Consider the following 15188-nt stretch of genomic DNA (forward strand, 5'->3'; position numbering starts at 1 on the left):
GATAAATCTTGAATAACCATTGATGATATCAGTCAGCAACATCCAAAACTGTCCATTTTCACCATTAGCAGTGTCATGTGTTCCAGATATATATATTTTTTGAAATTGTGGTTACATTTGTATTAGAGTTTCAATCTCTCCAATTCTTATAGTATTCTACCATACGACCAGGACCCAAAAGACCCAAAAGACTTTAGCCACAAGTTGTTGCCCCTTTAACAAAGTCTTCTTTTTCTTCTTTTCTGTTTTCTACTCCTATAAGTTTATTATGTAAACCACTTTGTTGTGCTTCTACAGGAAAATCAGTATGGTCAAGTGACTGAATGAATTGCTGCAGTTGTGTGGGTCTTGCTGCATCCTAGTAAGTGGAACTGACATTTCAGCCATCGTGCTGTAGCTTTCTTCAGAGTATGCTGTGAAGTCTGGTTTGTCTTTTTATATAGTGGGTTCTGAAACCCGACTGGCTGGGGTTTGAGGTGGGGAGTTTTCTCAGGAAGGAAGGAGATTGAGGCGGGAAAGTCTGTTGGTCAGAAATTTGAATTTTGGTGAGAAACTGCGGGCCTCATAGCATACCCTGAAGAAAGCCACAGCATGATAGCTGAAACTTCGCTTCCACTTACTCAGATTCGGCAAGAACCAGAAAACGGCAACAACCATGACGTCAGCCGCGGAAGCCCAAGAGAACATATGACGGAATGAACTAAATTAAAACTAAGCTAGAGGTAAGCACCCATGAGGAAATTAATAAGACTCTCCTTTGAATGCCTTTTTTATGCAGACAAATTTATGTGCATTATGAACTTATGACTGCAGTTTGATGGTGCAATGTGTTATTATTTTCATTATTTTCCAGACTTACTATGATACATATTAATATAGGAGACGTGTTCAATCCATGCTTACAAGTAACAATGTAATAACATTTTGTGGTTAAACCTAGACAAGTGTAGTTTTAGACAGTTGAAAAGCTACATAAGATCATTCAGCCAACTTGCATATGCCTTATATTATGTACCTAAATCCTAGAAAGCTGCCAAATGTTAGGCCCAAGATGCAGCAAACCATGTGTTAATTCTATAATAGCATTTGAGTGTTTGGATTAGTGAATGGTACTTGCAAAAATAATAACACAAGAGTACTAACCATGTCCTGTTTAGGAGGTGATAAATACTCCCGCGTTAAGTCTGTGTTATCCAAGTAGCACGCACTAATGCAAGCCCACTAGCTGATAACACTTCCACACCCATTCTTCACCCATGCCACGCCACCTCCCAAAAAATATTAAAAAAAATAAAGAATGCACGATTAATGAAAGCTGAGACAAACTACTGCATAACACGCTTACACATTTTGTGGTAGGCCTTTTGTCCAATGTTAAGCTTGTATTAGTGCTTAACATGATTTAGTTAAAGGGCCCCATTTCTTACCTGCTGCATAAAAATAAATACAGCAAGTACCGCTGTTTAAACATTTAAAAGCAACAAAATGGACTAGAGATGCTTATAGATAGCTTAAAATGATTAGGCTTTTTATATCATGTATTAGGATACAGAAGAAGAGCAGAGACAATGGAGAGAAAAAAAGAGTTCAAAGGAGAAGCAAGGGGAGTGCATTCTTTAGCACGCATTTGGTTTGTTACTGTGCCTTATAAATGTTTGTGCATGATAAGTCAACTTAATGCACACTACCTATGAATTAACACGTTACGTCAATTAAGGGTGAAGAATTAAGGTGTGTTAGGGCAATAAGGTGCATTATTTGTCCATTAGTGGGCATTTATTTATTTATTATTTATTTATTTTTTTAATTCTATACCATCTATAACTAGGTGCTTTACAAAAGAAAATTCACATTATGCATATCACAAAACATAAAACAAAACAGATCATAATAACATTAAACAGCAATAACAAGCATGAAAAGCTGATGCTAATTTACCTTGCTGAGAGAATTGGGCCACAAGGCTGCAGTCTGATGCTCCTAGGCTTCATATTAAAGGGGCTGGGTAATAATGATGAATCTCCTCATTCCCAAAAAGCCCCCTCCCCATCAGCATTACTCTTCCCCAAAGCATCACTTGTCCTGCCATCCGAAACTCCTGCAAGGGTCCCCTCTCTTCCAAAGCCTCTCTACTCTCCCATAGATCCCCTGGGCCTACTTTTAAAAATCCTTAGGATTTAATAGGGTTGGCAAAGAAGCGATCCTCAATTGCTCCTGCCCCTGCAAGCACTAGGTTTTAAAATGTTGCTGGTGACCCCTAGTGGTAGTCCCTTATATGGCAGCTTGAACCCTAGCAGTAGTACCATGAGACTATTATTAGAGGTCACAGGCACCATTTTGAACACAACACCCAACCCCACCAGACCCAGGGATTTGTAATGGTATACCGGGGGGGGGGGGGGGGGGGAATGGCTATGGCTAAAGAAGGATGGGGGCTTTGGAAGTGGGGAGTGATATGGGGGGGGGGGGGGGGCAAACATTTCCAGCTCCTTTAAGATTTGGTCTGGGTGTACTGGCTGCAAATTAGTGGCCTGATGTTCCCAGGCAGTATGATAACATTGCTTGTGAGGTTGATGACAGGTAGCATGATTCATGTATCGTGGGAGTCACTAACTATAGTACTGAGCTACTAAATGTTGGTCACTTCCGTAGTGAATTATGGTGCAGTAAAGGCCCAACTTTACTGTATCTTAATCACTAAACTCCTTAATGAATGTTAAAATGTTCTAATGCAAATTAAAAATTCTTTATTAAAATGAATGGGTGAAATGAATCAAAAAAATGTCCAAAAATCAGGAAAGAATCCCAAATGAACCAAAAATGAACAGGCATTGTTTGTTCTCTGTATATCCCTATGAGAAAGAAAAGACCTTTAAGACACCTAAAGAAAGAAAAAAGAGAAAGAAAACTCCTCTTATATTGCCCTATGAAGAGCTAAGGATCAGCTTGGATGCAAAGAGTTTGGTTTTGTAGCTTTGTCACTCTGATGTACTTACTCCGGTAGGGATCTTGGCTTGGGTTCAAATCAGGGATGTGGCAGACTGAACTGGCAGTTGTGGAACAGAAACCTGATTTGGCACAAGAGAATGGCTGCCTCGCAGGCCCACACCATCGTCACGATGAGCCCCAACCTATCAAAAAAAAATTTACATGTTATGGAAATGAATATGGGTGCAACATTACCTTGAAAGACCACAACACATGGTGCTGGGAGCCACACATACGTTTTAGAAAAGAAAATTTCTTATACCTATCACTAGAGGGCACCCTTAAACTGTAAATATACTAATTACAAAAAAATCCCACTTAACGCTTAGTAAAGATGCCATGGAGCACACAGTGACATACATGGCAGAGTAGCTCAGGCAGGTAAAACGTCAAATTGTCTCCCTGGGTGCTGCAGTGGAGAGCACTGATTCGTACCCATCTGTCTTCTATCATGTCCGCCAACAGATCTGACAATTATCTTAATGCCCATATGCTTAAGTGTGAGCTTTTCAATTCCCCCATCACTATCAGAAATCCTGCAGGAATATTGATTTGGCATTCAACTTTCATTTCAGAGGACTGGATTCTCAGGTCTGCCATTTTTTTTCTATAATACCAGCTCAGCTTCCGACAGTGGGAGCCATAGCAATGTGTGACACAGCCCTTACTTTGGTATAAATTTAATAAAACATCATATGGATTTCAAACCTAGCAGCACCTACCATATTCATTTGTTAGTGAATTTTGACAACTAGGGAGATCACAACTGAAGCGTACTGGATTTACCAGCAAAACTTCAAAAATGTACGCTCAATGATTTCTTTATGACACACATCAGTAATGTTGGCCATGTGAGAAACATGAGCGATAGTACATTCAACTCATGCAACTACCCCACTAGCCAATACTCCACAGTCAGCAAATAAACTGGGGCTTTTAATTCAACTAAAATCTTCTACTTCTGTATTATGCTCACTTGAAAATTCTCTTGTATAAAAATTAATCCCATCGGTCACCGTTGACCGCTCACATAGAAACCGTATCAAATAATCAAAATCACATCAAATACTTCTCTTAAACACATTTTCCAAAAAGATGTGAATATAAATGTGATGGACCATCAAAAAAGAGAAACACTTTATAAGCAAATGCTATAATAGAGTTAATACCTTTTTTGTCATCATTCAAATAAACTAAAAACTATGGAGCCCTTTTACTAAGCTGCAGTAAGCAATAGTTTGTGGTTACAGCAGTATGGGTCCCAGTGACGCAGCTACGTGGGGCCAGGTACCGGCGACCCTCTCGACCCCTCTCCCACTGCCAACCCTCCCCCGCCATCGCCGTGGGCTACCTTTGCTGGCGGAGGACCCCAATCCCCGCCAGCCAAGGAGGTCCTCTTCTTCCCGCGAAGGCTTTGCTCTGTTTCTGACGTCCTGCACGTTGTACATGCAGGACGTCAGACTCACAGAAACAGAACGAAGCCTGGGGGGGTCAAGAGGGTTGTCAAAGTTGGTGGTGGCGGCGGGGGTTGGCAATGGCGGGGGGGGGGGGCTAAAATGTGCCCCCTCACCTCAGGCTCTGGACCCCCTCCCGCCGAAGTCTGGCTACTCCCCTGATGGGTCCTTTTATTTTTGATTTTGCTCACACCTTTTTCAGTAGTAGCTCAAGGTAAGTTACATTCAGGTACACTGGATACTTCTCTGTCCCAGGGGGCTGACAATCTAAGTTTGTACCTGAGGCAATGGAGGGTTAAGTGACTTGCCCATGATCACAAGGAGTAGCAGTGGGACTTGAACTGGCCACCTCTGGATTGCAAAACTAGTGCTCTAATCACTAGGCCACTCCTCCACTCCTTATTAAGCTGCGGTAAAAGGGGGCTTGTGCTAGTTTCAGTGCGTGTTTTTCACTTGTGCAGAGGCCCCCTTTTACTGCAGTGGGTAAAAGGCTGTCTTTTTTTTCTGGAAAAGAAACAGCCATGCGGTAAGTGAACCACCAATTAAGGTGATGGTAAGGGCTCCCGCACTAACCCAGCGATGCCCGATTACCACTAGGTAAGCACCGGCGCTACAAAAATAGAAAATATTTTTGTAGCGCTGGAAATGGTGCACGCTGGGGGTGGGACCTACCGCTGAGCTCCTGCAGAAGCCCAGCGGTAGTTCCAGATTGGCGCATGGCAAGCCTGTTGCTGCACGCCAACTGTTCAATAAAAGGGCCCTTACAAAACTTACGTAGCATACTCAGGTGCCCCGGGATAATTTTGCACTCTACACACGCTTCCCACATACTAAAAAGTAAATTTTATTTATTTTTTTATTGCTGGGGTTAGGTCAGGGGGCAGAGAGTAGGCATGTTCTGTGCTAATTGGTTAGAGCAGATACATTGGCGCACATTAACTGATTAGCACGGGGTTAGTACGTGAACCCTTACCACCTACAGTGGTGGAAATAAGTATTTGATCCCTTGCTGATTTTGTAAGTTTGCCCACTGACAAAGACATGAGCAGCCCATAATTGAAGGGTAGGTTATTGGTAACAGTGAGAGATAGCACATCACAAATTAAATCCGGAAAATCACATTGTGGAAAGTATATGAATTTATTTGCATTCTGCAGAGGGAAATAAGTATTTAATCCCTCTGGCAAACAAGACCTAATACTTGGTGGCAAAACCCTTGTTGGCAAGCACAGCGGTCAGACGTCTTCTGTAGTTGATGATGAGGTTTGCACACATGTTAGGAGGAATTTTGGTCCACTCCTCTTTGCAGATCATCTCTAAATCATTAAGAGTTCTGGGCTGTCGCTTGGCAACTCGCAGCTTCAGCTCCCTCCATAAGTTTTCAATGGGATTAAGGTCTGGTGACTGGCTAGGCCACTCCATGACCCTAATGTGCTTCTTCCTGAGCCACTCCTTTGTTGCCTTGGCTGTATGTTTTGGGTCATTGTCGTGCTGGAAGACCCAGCCACGACCCATTTTTAAGGCCCTGGCGGAGGGAAGGAGGTTGTCACTCAGAATTGTACGGTACATGGCCCCATCCATTCTCCCATTGATGCGGTGAAGTAGTCCTGTGCCCTTAGCAGAGAAACACCCCCAAAACATAACATTTCCACCTCCATGCTTGACAGTGGGGACGGTGTTCTTTGGGTCATAGGCAGCATTTCTCTTCCTCCAAACACGGCGAGTTGAGTTCATGCCAAAGAGCTCCTTCTCCCAATCACTCTCGGCATCATCCAGGTGTTCACTGGCAAACTTCAGACGGGCCGTCACATGTGCCTTCCGGAGCAGGGGGACCTTGCGGGCACTGCAGGATTGCAATCCGTTATGTCGTAATGTGTTACCAATGGTTTTCGTGGTGACAGTGGTCCCAGCTGCCTTGAGATCATTGACAAGTTCCCCCCTTGTAATTGTAGGCTGATTTCTAACCTTCCTCATGATCAAGGATACCCCACGAGGTGAGATTTTGCGTGGAGCCCCAGATCTTTGTCGATTGACAGTCATTTTGTACTTCTTCCATTTTCTTACTATGGCACCAACAGTTGTCTCCTTCTCGCCCAGCGTCTTACTGATGGTTTTGTAGCCCATTCCAGCCTTGTGCAGGTGTATGATCTTGTCCCTGACATCCTTAGACAGCTCCTTGCTCTTGGCCATTTTGTAGAGGTTAGAGTCTGACTGATTCACTGAGTCTGTGGACAGGTGTCTTTCATACAGGTGACCATTGCCGACAGCTGTCTGTCATGCAGGTAACGAGTTGATTTGGAGCATCTACCTGGTCTGTAGGGGCAAGATCTCTTACTGGTTGGTGGGGGATCAAATACTTATTTCCCTCTGCAGAATGCAAATAAATTCATATACTTTCCACAATGTGATTTTCCGGATTTAATTTGTGATGTGCTATCTCTCACTGTTACCAATAACCTACCCTTCAATTATGGGCTGCTCATGTCTTTGTCAGTGGGCAAACTTACAAAATCAGCAAGGGATCAAATACTTATTTCCACCACTGTATAAAACAAATTGGTGGTAGTGGCTCACGTACTAACGAGAAAATTAGCGCATGTCCATTAATACAGAAAATAGGATTTTTGACCATTTTACTGCTGCGGTAAAAATGGCCTCAGCACATGGAAAGAGCTATGTAAGGGTGCGCTAAGGCTGCTTTTAATCGCAGTTTGGTGAAAGGGCCCCAATGTTTGTAATGCGAGTAATCATCTTCATACAAAAAATATGAAAAATGTTTTTTTCTAATGTATTTAACATACGAACCTTTTCCAGAGACAGGACGGTGGTAGAACTAGAGGACATGAATTGAGGTTGCAGGGGGGCAGACTCAGGAGTAATGTCGGGAAGTATTTTTTCACAGAGAGGGTGGTGAATACGTGGAATGCCCTCCCGTGGGAGGTGGTGGAGCTGAAAACGGTAATGGAATTCAAACACGCGTGGGATAAACACAAAGGAATCCTGTTTAGAAGGAATGGATCTATGGAATCTTAGCGGACATTGGGTGACGACGCCGGTATTTGGAGAATAAAACCAGTGCAGGGCGGACTTCTACGGTCTGTGCCCTGAGAAAGGCAGGGACAAATCAAACTTGGATATACGTATAAAGTATTACATACCATGTAAAATGAGTTTATCTTGTTGGGCAGACTGGATGGACCGTTCAGGTCTTTATCTGCCGTCATTTACTATGTAAATACAAAAATATTAAAATGGAATAGTACTTATCTCAAATTTTGTGGCTAATTAACAAGGGTGCTTTAGTCATCCGACATGATATGCTTTGAGATGTCGTACCTCAGTACAAATTACCAATAAATTCTAACACAGCACCTAGGGCAGACTTATACGGTCTGTGCCCTGAAAAGGACAGGTACAATCAAGGTAAGGTATACACAAAAAGTAGCACATATGAGTTTATCTTGTTGGGCAGACTGGATGGACCGTGCAGGTCTTTTTATGCCGTCATCTACTATGTTACTATATGTTACTATGTATGTAGCACTATAGCTCCCATTGCTGTCTAGCACAGCTCCTCAATTCATCAAAGGCTTCATGATGAACCATTATGGGAGCTATAGTGCTCTGAAAGAATTTATTAGCAGAAAAAAGGAGACGTATAGCGTGACAAAGTCTTTATTAAAGAACATCAAATGACTCGACACAGCAGCTATGTTTCGGCGCCTGTGCGCCTGCTTCAGGAGTCTAAAAGAATTTATTACCAATACATATCGCACACAGACCACCTCGAAACATGATATCATCCCATGGTTATCCACAAAATTTGAGAAAACTAATATTCCTTATTATCGTTCTTTGCATTTGAGATAGCCCATTTCTAATTTTTCCTCCATTTTTGCATGTAGACGATTACTCACATTATTGCATACATATTTTTTTAGTTTACTGTTATGAGAACAAATTGAAGGACATTAACACAATTATAGCATTTGCTTATGAAGTGTTTCCCTTCAGATGGTCCATCACATTCACATTTATTGGAATCTATGTTTAAGAGAAGCATTTTGTGTGATTTTGGAGGGTAGTTATCAAGCTGCGATTCAGCAATAACGTGCTTCATTCTTCAGGTCACCACATGGTACATAGTAAAGAGATGCAAAGCATGCAACTGCATGCAAACTACCTCATTACTATGCAAAATCCATAACACAGCATGCGGTGAATACTGCAAGCCCTGTTAAAGCTAGAAGAGTAACCCTAGCAAAAAGCTGGGGTTATTTTACATCCCAGGAACATTGATCTTATGCTTCTGGGCTGCATCTTAAAGGAAACAGCCAGAATAAACGTAAGCTACATAAGTACATAAGTATTGCCATACTGGGAAAGACCAAAGGTCCATCAAGCCCAGCATCCTGTTTCCAACAGTGGCCAATCCAGGTCACAAATACCTGGCAATATCCCCAAAAGCTGTTCCCAGAGCCACCCCCAATCACAAATCCCCTCCCCAAGGGCCTCCACCCCAATATAAGGCTCCCTTCTGATGGCCCAAGTGACGGTCCCCCACCTCCAGTCCAGGCCCCCCAAGTCAATGTTCCTCCAAGACAGCACTCCGAATTATCCTCCCACTCAGAAGCCCCACCCCATCTGTAAGTTGCCCCCCTCTCTTCCCAAATGCCCCACAACCCATATGTAGTCCCCTACTAGGTTCTCTGGAGTCTAGTGAAGGTACCTGGTTCAAAATGGTGCTGGTAACCCTTATCAACTGTCTTGTGGTACTACTGCTAGGGGTCAGGTTTCCATATAAATTTAGAACCTGGCACTGGCAAGTACACGAGTGACTGGGGATTGCTCCTGCCTAGACTCCAACTAGACCTCAGGGTACATGGAAGGTAGACTCCGGGTAGGGATGGGGCATATGGGGGGGGGGGGGGGGGCGGGGGTAGGGGAGGGCATTTGAAAAAGGGGAGGATTCTGAAAGAGGGGGCCAGACCACTGAGGGAACTTTTGGGTAGAGGAGTGCTCCGGAGTTAGAAGACACTTTTGGGTATGGCCTGTGTTTTGACTTGGGGGAGGGGCTGGACAGGGGGAGGTGACCTTGACATAGGGAGCATGTCTTCGGAAGGAAGCCATACACTGGGGGTAGGGGTACCTCAGGAGGAGGTTTCTGATTTGGGGTGGGGGGCTCTGGGGACATCATCTGTTAACTCTGGCTAGCCTCTCTGAAATGTGATCAGGGTTATCAGGCCTTGGTTTTGTGGCCCAGTGCTCCCAGGAGGGTAAAGTAACACTGTTTGTGAGGTGGCTTATAAACTGCATTATATATTTACTACAGGAGTCAATAACCTGCGGTACTGAGCTATTGTCAGCTGCTGACTCCCATGGTAATTCAGGGTGTGGTAAAAGCCCAACTTTTACCGCACCTTGACAACTACCCCTCTTTGAGGGGTAATTTTATTTTCCATATGTAATTATTTGGTTATATAATTGTCTTACTGAATTAATAACTCTCAGCAAAATGATTGTATTTTGCTGCACACACTTGGGGTTGATCAGTGGAACTTATCCCGGTAGGAACAGTTCCTCTCCAGCTACGTTCCACTCACTTAGTCCATACCTGTAAATGTAATGTCATTATTCAGATAATGCTGCTGAATAGCCAGTCTGAATGATTCACTGCTATTGGGGGGGGGGGGGGGTGTAAGGATAGCCTGGGGGTGGAGCAATATTTAGTCCTAACTGGGTAACTGTCCTAACTTTACCTGGTTACCTATCCGGTACCGGTCTGAATATCACTGATACTCAGAAAAGTTGTGCCGGCCAACTTATTCCCGGATATTAAATGTCAGCCAGTATTCAGACACCGGTGTGGAATACGCAAGTATAAAAATCCTGCAGCAGTTGGCGTTTACAGAAAATGCTGACCACTGTGGGGTATTGGGGGTATGTTTTTATATTGCACTAACACATGATGAGGGGCAATAAAAGGTTTCTTAGGCTTCCACGGCTGGCTTCATGATTGTTGCAGTTGTCCATGTCTTGCTGTGTCTGAGTAAGTAAAACTGACCTTTTGGCCATCATGCTTAAGAAAGCCATAACATGATGGCTGAAACATTGGTTCCACTCAGATGTGAAAAGACCCAGACAACCGCAACGATCAGGTGGAATAAAGCGTTATAAAAAACTAGTGTGAAACATTCTGTGCTGGAATGAGGGCTGTGTGGGGCTGACTGCTTCAAAATGAGCAGTTCACTATACTCAAGCTTACCTTAACAGACCAAATTCATTTCTTTACAATCAGCTACTGCCCAGTAACATTACAATGCCCAGCCCACGATCATGGTCTGGCTATGGAGTTGTGTGGGAGAGCTGTGTCTGGGACTCAGGCTGTTTAGAGATGTTGGGAGTTAACCGTGTCAGGGAGGTGATCCATTGCTCCCCAAGGGAAGAGAGACTGATATTGCTCCAAGGAAGACCTCTACTAGCATGGCTGCAGTAATGGAGGAGTAGCCTAATGGTTAGTACAGTGGGCTTTGATTTTGGTGATCTGGGTTCAATTCCCAGTAGAGTTCCTTATGACCTTGGGCAAGTCACATACCCCTCCATTACCCCAGGTACAAAAACTTAGCTTGCAAGCCCTCTAAGAACAGAGAAAGTACCTGTATATAATGAGTACAGCACTGTATAGGTCTAGTAGCACTATAGAAATGACTAGTAGTAGTAGATATTGACTCAAAGCAGACTTCTCTTACAATCCAAATGTCTAAGGATTGGATAAGAGAGGGGGGAAATACAAACAAATATAGCACATGGGGCCCCTTTCTTATGTATTTACGTTCCTTTCCCTGTTACTCATTTCCTCCCCAAATCCAGTCCCTTTCTTATATCTTACCCCATTATTCAGGCTCCCATTCCCCCCCTTTACTTCCCTTATTTCCACCCTCTCTCAACTATGTCACCTTCTTTTATCCCTTACTCTTGTTCTAGCCCTCTGTCTCTGTTTCCCCAGCAGCTATTGTCCCTGCCTCTTCTCCCACTGCCCCACTGTCCATCTTGTCCCTTCTCCCCTTCACCAGCATCCACTTGCTCATCTCCTTCTCTAATATTTATTTACTTTCTCTTCCCTCCATCTTAACCCCAGTATCCATCACTAAGCCCCTCCATCATCACCATCCCCTGCATATGCCCATGCTTCTAACCCCTCAACAATATCTGCACTTCCCTTCCTTTTCCCAGCACCAACACTCTCATTCCCTCCCCAGACCCCCCCACCATGTTTCACCAGCCTACTTTTCAGCACCTTCATCTACCTGCCCAGTGTTCTGGTTGCATACAATTAGCTACATGCAAACTTTTCAGCACCTTCATATCCCTCCCACCATCACAAACCAACAAGAAAAAAAATTAAAAAAAAAAGGGGAACAACCAATTGAATTCCAACACAAGAGTAACTTATTTAATGGTAACCAAACAATTAGACAAAACTGTGCAACAAAAATATACAGTCTTTCTTATTGATGCCCATCTCAGAAATGACCAAATCCAAGCCATTTGGTCGTGGGAGGAGCCAGAATTCGTAGTGCACTGGTCCCCCTGACATGCCAGGACACCAACCAGGCCCCCTTGGGGGTACTGCAGTGGACTTCAGAAAAAGCTCCCAGGTGCATAGCTCCCTTACCTTGTATGCTGAGTCCCCCAACCCCCCCCCCCCAAAACCCACTCCCCATAACTGTACACCACTACCATAGCCCTTAGGGATGAAGGGGGGGGGCACCTAGATGTGGGTACAGTGGGTTTCTGGAGGGTTTTGAAGGGCTCACATTTACCACCACAAGTGTAACATTTAGGGGGGTGGGCCTGGGTCCACCTGCCTGACGTGCACTGTACCCACTAAAACTGCTCCAGGGACCTGCATACTGCTGTCATGGAGCTGGGTATGATATTTGAGGCTGGCATAGAGGCTGGAAAAATATTTAAAAATTTTTTTTTAGGGTGGGAGGGGGTTAGTGACCACTGGGGGAGAAGGGGGAGGTCATCCCCGATTCCCTCCGGTGGTCATCTGGTCATTTAGGGCACATTTTTGTGGCTTGGTCGTAAGAAAAAAAGGACCAAGTAAAGTCAGCCAAGTGTTCATCAGGGACGCTCTTCGTTTTTCCACTATTCGCCGAGGACGCCCATGTGTTAAGCATGCCGCAGTCCCGCCTTCGCTATGCTTCCGATATGCCCCAGGGAACTTTGGTCATCCCCGCAACGGAAAGCAGTTGAGGGCGCCCAAAATCGGCTTTCGATTATGCCCAAAAGTCTACAGATACACTGTCAATAAGAAAGACTGTATATTTTTGTTGCAGTTTTGTCTAATTGTTTGGTTACCATTAAATAAGTTACCCTTGTATTGGAATTCAATTGGTTGTCCTCCTTTTTTTTTTGTTATAGAATTGTTACCTAGCACTCAGCATTAACATGCGTAAATGGAGGCAGCAACATATAGAGTAACCTCCAAAATTACTATGAAAACAAGTAAAATAAAACATGGAAAAGAAAATAAGATGATACCTTTTTTATTGGACATAACTTAATACATTTCTTGATTAGCTTTCGAAGGTTGCCCTTCTTCCTCAGATCGGAAATAAGCAACCTTCGAAAGCTAATCAAGAAATGTATTAAGTTATGTCCAATAAAAAAGGTATCATCTTATTTTCTTTTCCATGTTTTATTTTGTTTGATTTCTATTGATAACCTTAAGAGTGGACTAACACGGCTACCACACTCCTCTATGAAAACAAGAAAATTCCTGGATTTAGTGTAAATCAGCTAGGTGTTGGATTGTTAGAATGCATTAATCTTTTGACCAGGTAGGATTTTTTCCTGTACCAATTGTTGTAATTTTTTTCCTTTGTCTCCTTTATCCTCTCAGAAATTAATTTAATTTTGTCATTTATAGTACGCTTAACCTTTAAGTTCTAGGTGGAGAACAACTGCAGATTGGAGAGAGGTTAAAACAATTTGAAGTTCAAAAACTCTCAAACGGTTACATTTAAACACAAGTGAAATATCATTACATTAAACAGGGGTGAATATTGTTATAATTTGTGTGTGTCAGAACAAAGTAGTGTTTTAGTAGTAACTTGGGGGGTCTTTTACTAAAGCTTAACTCGAGTTATCTGCAGCAGGGCACATTTTATTCCTATGGGCCCTGCTGCAGATAACTCGAGCTAAGCTTTAGTAAAAGACCCCCTTAGTAACCAAAAAGAATGTGACCTAAAATGTTTCCTGAGTGCTATTATGTTCCTATGTGATTAAAAATTTTAATTAAAAAAATTCCTGCATTTGACAGCTTTTTAAAGTTACGTTTCATTTTTTTTTTTCTAAGTATGTGTTGAGTTGTTTCAGAATGAGTAAGGCAGAGCTGAACAACACTAGGCGGTCTCTTGCCAGTAGCTGATGTCTTAGGATGGTCTGGCACACAGAAGCCAGACAGCATTTCACACAGACATTTTAGACAGGATGTGGTATGCTTATGCTTATTTCAGCATTCTCCTATTATAAGACAAGAAAAAGCAATCACTGTTCTATAAATTTGGGGTTATATTAGCCATGTCTCTGACAGACACTTTGGCAAAAGAGTGGTGCCTTGGTTTCTGGTACTAGATCTTGATGATAATTCTTTACTGTCCCAGTTTGGGTGATCTCTAAAATGTTTTGTTTTGTTTTTACCAAGGAAATACCAAGCTACATTGCTTTTTGTTCTTTGTTTCATGTTATTTATAAATCTTTCTTCAGTTAGATTTTCTTTCCAGTTGGAAGTGGCGGTTATTGAGTCTTCCAGGCTTACAACTTGAATAGTTGTATTGGGGACTAGATGCAACTTGAAAGATGAAAGACTGGAAAAGTTAGAGACACATATATATTCTCTGGTGAATGATAACCTAAATCTGCACAAAAAAATCTGAGCCACTGGAAAATGTGGTCAGGAACATGATCAATGTTTCTGTATGCAGTACGTTCAAAAGGTATATTCTTGAGATGTTGAAGGTACTGACAGCCGTGATTCTATCCAGGGCCAACTTCACTGGCTCTGAGCTTGCTGAATAAAAGGTGCCAAAATGTCCTACCACTGACATAATCACATCAGGAGCCCCCTTAGCTCTCTATCCCTCCTTCCCCTCACTTCTCATTGCCTCTCCACACATGTTTGGCATCTCTCTCCCCATCCGCTCCCCTTCCTCCAAGTCCTGTATCTCAGCCTCTCCCTCCCACAGTTTAGCAACTCTTCCTCTCTCCCCACTCCCCACCCCCCACCAGTTTACCTTTAAATGTGTCTTCCTCTATAGAGGGTGCCAGCAGCATCAGTTATTCAGATACACAGCCTGTGTCCAGTGCTGGACTGTATCCACTGCCACGTCCCACCCATGCACAGCCCAAAGTTATGTCAGAGAGGGGTGGGACACGGTAGAGGGAAGAATGTGGGGCCAACCACAGACTCTGTATATAAATCACTGTCGCTGCCACTACTGGACCCTCTGCAAGGCAAGACACTTTAAGGTACACCGGGGGGGGGGGGGGGGGGATGAGGACTGAGAGGGAAAGATGCCAGATTGTGAGCAGGGGAGAGGGTTGACAGGGAGAGATGCTGGACCTGGTGGGAATGGAAGGGGGAGAGAGATGCTGGACTGTGGGAGGTAGGGAGGGAGCATCGATACAGAGGTGGGGTTGCCAGAGCAACAGTTGACTTAAGGTGATACAACCACT

The 15188-nt window shown here is 43.5% G+C and overlaps 1 protein-coding gene across 1 annotated transcript in view; it reads right to left on the bottom strand.

Annotated features, from left to right (window-relative positions):
* TCF4 (transcription factor 4) overlaps positions 1 to 15188 on the bottom strand; it is an 816409-nt gene that overhangs the window by 53353 nt on the left and 747868 nt on the right. The gene's annotated exons all lie outside the window — the stretch shown is intronic.

The sequence above is a fragment of the Microcaecilia unicolor genome, chromosome 2, assembly GCF_901765095.1.
Source record: "Microcaecilia unicolor chromosome 2, aMicUni1.1, whole genome shotgun sequence".
NCBI lineage: Eukaryota > Metazoa > Chordata > Amphibia > Gymnophiona > Siphonopidae > Microcaecilia > Microcaecilia unicolor.